The 5,614-nt window shown below is 36.4% G+C and overlaps 1 non-coding gene across 1 annotated transcript; it reads right to left on the bottom strand.

The window, feature by feature from the left end:
- Positions 1–1,261: 1,261 nt before the first annotated feature.
- trnaf-gaa (transfer RNA phenylalanine (anticodon GAA)) lies at positions 1,262–1,340 on the bottom strand. Its single transcript has one exon. It is a non-coding gene; the product is annotated as a tRNA-Phe (tRNA).
- Between the last annotated feature and the right edge of the window lie 4,274 nt (positions 1,341–5,614).

Genomic DNA, 5,614 nt, shown 5'->3' with positions numbered 1-5,614 from the left:
AAGTAGATAAAGTCAGAATAAAAGTTATCCATAAGACTATAGTGGTTTAATCAATGTCTTCTGACGCAATCCAATTGGTTTTTGGTGAGCACAGTCCAAATATAACTTATTTTTCACTGTACATCTTTTCATCTGCAGTCTCCTTGTTGATAATGATTTTAAGCTTGATCACATTTCCTATAGCGTCATCTAGCGCTCTACGCATGCATCAAGCGCTAGGAAGTGTCATGCCTAGATCTTTTTATTGAGCTTTTTCTCACCCAAAATAAGAAGACATTAATTTAACCACAGGAGTCGTATGGATTACTTTTATACTGACTGGTGCTTTAAAGTGCTGATCACCATCCACTTGAATTGTATGGGGCTACAAAGCTGAAATATTCTTCTAAAAAACTTTGTTTGTGTTCTACAGATGAAAGAAAGTCATACACATGTGGGATGTCATGAGGGTGAGTAAGTGATGAGAGAATTTTCATTTTTGGGTGAACTATTCCCTTAACTGAGCTAATTGGATTTGTAATCCTTGATAACTTTCCTGCTAAACTACTAATGTTTAAAATATTTTAGCAACACATTAAAAGAAAATACAACCTGGGTCAGGGTTAAACCCGGGTTCCTCACACCCTAAGCGAGAATCATACCCCTAGGCCAATGGGTACTGCTCAATGGGCATTGCCTGACCTCACAATTCAAACTATACATGGCTTCAGATTCAAGAAGCACAGAAGCACTCAGAATACTAATGTCGGCAAGTGAAAAATGCTAAAAGACAGCTCCTATGGCATGTGGTTTGATTAAAATTGTGCTTACTTGCCTCATTGGTTTTATAAAGCAGAGGGGGCTAGCAGAGAGTAAACGTGTAGTTTGTGGTCATCATAGATAAAAGCATATTGCAATTCTCCCACATTCACCATAAAAGTTCCCACCATGATTTGAACTGGGATTGCTGGTTTCAGAATGCTAACCATTACTCCATGGAAGACGCATGGCACTGCCGAAACCTGGGACTGAACCAGGGACTTTTAGATCTTCAGTCAAATGCTCTCCAAACTGAGCTTACTTTCCTATGGCATGTGGTTTGATTAAAACTGTGCTTACTTGCCTCATTGGTTTTATGAAGCAGAGGGGGCTAGCAGAGAGGAAACGTATAGTTTGTGGTCATCATACATATAAGTGTATTACTACCTTCCCCCAGTCGCCATAAAAGTTCCCACTTTGAACTTGGATCCATAGTGCTAACAATTACACCATGGAACCCATACGCCACTGCAGAAACCCAGGATTGAACCAGGGACCTTTAGATCTTCAGTCTAATGCTCTCTCATCTGAGCTATTTTGGCCATGCTGGCTGGCTTTGATGCTGTCTTAATGTCGATGTTAGAGTGTTAGACACAGAACAAAGGGAAGAGTGAGTTTGTTGAGGCTTTAAACACTGTCTTCAAATGTTTAATGGCCCATAGGTTGATTAACACCACGCTCTATCCAACTGAGCTAACTGTCCAACCTCTGTGTTGACTGTCTGTAAATGAAGTTAAACACTTGACCAGATGAGGTCCAAAAGGATCTACAGCACCAATAATTTATGTCGATGGGTTCATGCCAAAGAAGCCACTTCAACAAGCCACCTTTGCGAACCAAAGCATCATAGTGAAAGCAGCGCTCATCCAGGATTTGAACCTGGGCAGTGAGCTTTCACACTCCAACTTATCGGTTAGAAGAGACAGTATGTTATTGTAGCATACAAAATACTGTTTATTTTTTCTGGTACTATTCTGTCTTCTACATCGTCTTACAGGCATTTAATTTTTCAAACACAAACCCAAAGTACATTGAACTTCGGCAAACATGCTACAGTGGGACAGACATTTTTATCAACTGTTTTTCCAGCTGTCGATATACAAAGTCTTCTTTGTTCCTTTGGACAACCTGTAATAGTAACTAATTTATCCTTTTCCCAGAGGCCTCTTACTCATGTTATTTAATGAGTCTACTCATGGGCATGATTATTGTACCCTCCAACATCTCTAATAAAAAGACTTTTGTTAAGAAATATAATTGTAATGTTGCCACCCACAGTCAAGCTCTAATTTTGTCTTATTATTAGTTATATCTGAAAATATACATGCTCACCCTGGGCCTCTTTCAAATCTTCCACCTTGTAGGCCCACAATGGAACTAGGTTTTAGACATTTTTTTCTTATAAAAATCTAGTTTTTTTGCATGTGAACTCAAGAAGTCTTGTACCCCAAATTAGACCAATTGAAAGTATGGGTCAAAAACACGAAACCAGAAGTGTTTGTTATTACTGAGACAATGGCTGTGTCTCGTTTCGAAGGCTGCATGCTAGGTAGGATGCGTCCTTTGAAGGCTGCAATATACCGAGTGTCCTCCTTTAAACAAGCCTCGTTGAAACGTGATGGCCTTCGCAGGACAAAAGGAAACAGAATGTAACATGGTTGCTATGACAGCATGCCACTCTTTAACAAGCGCGAGCGCTTTGAGTGAGAAGGGAACAAAGTCCCTCTGGAAGGGAATGCATGAGGTACATTTTAGTTGAGTTATAATGATGTAAAGAGAAAAGAAAATAGATTTTACAGGTGTACTTTGTCTAATAATTTATTTTAATTATATATTAATATAACTATACATATTATATACTCTGCACCCATCTACTGAGGTACTTCAACTTGGGAATTAACATTACTTGCATTTGAACATCATATTTACGGGCAAATTGGCATAATAATTTTTTTTTTGACATTTCCGTTGAAGCAAAGAATTGTGGGTTATAGTGCCCACGAAGGATACACTTCATGCATCCTCCAAATTCCCATGAAGAAGGACACATTCGAAGGCTGCATTCGAAGTGTCCTACTCGCTTTTCTGAAACGAAACAGCCTTGATGATGTATGCGGCCGACAAATGCAACCTCCGGAGGACAAAGCCTTCCAAACGAGACACAGCCATTGTTAGGAAAAGTATTTCTGACTCCGTGCTTGCTATTTCCTGTTATAATCTTTTTCATCAAGGGTGTCGGGGTAGCTTTTTTTTTGTAAAAGAACATATTTTATATAATTCAGTTCTTAAACAATTTGACATTTTGACTTTAAGTATTAAACTAGCCAATAGTCCTATAATGCTTGCTGGATGTTATCGTCCTCATTCGGCCTCTTCTTGTGCTCTAATCATCCTAAGTTTTGTTCCTGCCTCTTATACCAATTCTAAATGTATTATTTTGGATGATCTAAATTGGAATATGTTAAATCCTCCAGATCAAGTAGTGCGCCAATTTGACTCTTTAAATCTTACTTAAATCATTTGTAATCCATTTAGATATGATTGTATGAATCCAGATAAAGCTACTCTTTTAGATTTTATTCTTACAAATTCTCCAGATTTGTATCAATCTTACATTTTTTAAAATGATAAGATTGATCACTGTTTCATAGCCTGCATTTGCTGGGGTTGGTGGGTTCTTATGCAGGATATCATGAACTTAATCATTGATCAGCATAGATCAGCATTTGGTAGCAGGTTTGGACTAAACATCACGTTATGCGGGTAGATAATGTTTAGTTAAACCTTGTTTAATAATGGATATTGGGATAAAACAAAAGGGAGGACACACTCATTGCTCTTACAGGGAATATTAAAATATTACAAATGTATAATGAATATATACAGTTTTTCTCTACTCTAAATATTTTATGAGCTTGAAATTGCTTATGTGTAGAGTACAACTTGCCAATCCATAATAAAGTCTCATTTGTCAGCAAATCGTTCTTTTGCGTCAGTTATATTCTAATGAGGAAAAGGCATGGAAATTCATTGGTCAAAAATCCATTCTGTGCTGGTTTATTAGCTGTAATAAACCAACTGAAATAAAAATAAACTGCCCAAATAATTTTAATTACAGGTCTGGTTCTCCGGCAAACTCCAGTCAAAACAAATCTGTAATAAAGCATCATATCTAATTAACCAATCAGTCACTTTGAAACAATGGAGAAATGAACAATTACCTCTAATATTTTCCTTGTATATGTCTCTTTTGTCATTATTGTCATGATCGAGGAAATTAACTGGGCTGCCCTGTCACTCACCTATCCAGTTTCAGTTGAAAAGCATGTATAGACGCTTATCCGCGAGAGTGCTAATGCAGAATTCCACCTACACATGGGTCAGGTGAGACTTCCGCTTCCAGATAAATGTACCCAAGCCATTAGAAAGGCTAAATCAGAGTATTTTAAGAAGAATTTTTCTTCTTGTTCGTCTAATTCGAGAACATTCTTGAACAGTGTTATGGACTCTGTCCTAGTTGATTTTCTTCTGCTTTCAGTTTTGATATCTAGATTACGATGTATTGTTGTTTCAGGTTTTACTCATTCCTAGTTTGGAAATTATCTCTCTAATAGGTACAATGTGTTAATATAGAACATCAGCTCTCTGAACCCCTAGCTACCAGCAGAGGTGTTCCTTAGGGCTCTGTGTTACCTTCTACTCTTTTTACAATTTTTTTTAAAAATAATAATTCTCATGTCATTAACAATAAGCATATTCATATTCACTTCTATGCATGATACAATCTTGTATTCCGCAGGATCCTCATATGATTATGTTTTAGGATCGTTCCAAGATAGTTTTCATAGTATTTAGCAGGCCTTCTCAGATTTGAATCTTGTTTTGAACAGCTCAAAAACTAAAGTTATGTGGTTTGGAAGGAACAAAACATTTATTACTATACATTACTGTAAATATATATATATATATATAATTACTACTACCGCTGGTACAAAACTTGAGACTGTTACCTTCTATAAGTATCTTGGGATTTGGCTCAACAGCACTCTGTCATTTTTTACTCACTGTACAAATTTACAGGTGCAGGTGAATTCTAGACTTGTTTTTTATACCATAATAGATGTGCTTTTACCACGTCTGCTAAAAAACTAATGTGCACACAAAGGTGCCCCTGAACATTTAGTCTTATATGTCTTATACAGGGTTGGGGAGTAACGAAATACAAGTAACGGGATTACGTATTTAAAATACAAAATATAAGTAACTGTATTCCACTACAGTTACAATATAAATCATTGGTAATTAGAATACAGTTACATTTAATAAGTATTTTGATTACTGAAGAAATTACTTTGCATTTTATTGTCATTTGTTTCATTTAATATTTAGTCCTTTCAGATGGAAAACATTTATCCATATAAATGATGCAATCCAAAGTGCATTTGAACAGCGGTGAAACACTTTCTTATGATGTGTTACATTCATACGAGCAGACAGAGAAGTAAGTTTGAAGTAATTTTGGAGCAGAAGAAATAGAAATAAACCTTGTGTAAATTGTCAGCTTTACGCTAAGCTAAAATGCTATTTCTAGCCATTTACATGCACACGTTACCAGGCATGATCATATTTTTTATCAAGAAAATTCATGTTAGATCATAATTTCTTTTTTTCTTGTAAGACCTTTGATATTAGGGCCAAAATCATATTCTTGATAATAATTTTGTATTGTCCCCCCCCCCACACCCCCCCCCCACACACACACACACACACAAGTGCTCCAAATGACTGGAATAACTTGCAGAAATTAGTGAAAATT

The sequence above is a fragment of the Myxocyprinus asiaticus genome, chromosome 16 (genome assembly GCF_019703515.2).
Source record: "Myxocyprinus asiaticus isolate MX2 ecotype Aquarium Trade chromosome 16, UBuf_Myxa_2, whole genome shotgun sequence".
Classification (NCBI taxonomy): domain Eukaryota; kingdom Metazoa; phylum Chordata; class Actinopteri; order Cypriniformes; family Catostomidae; genus Myxocyprinus; species Myxocyprinus asiaticus.
Note: the sequence above shows the minus strand (reverse complement) of the source record. Positions and strands in the feature narration are given on the sequence as shown.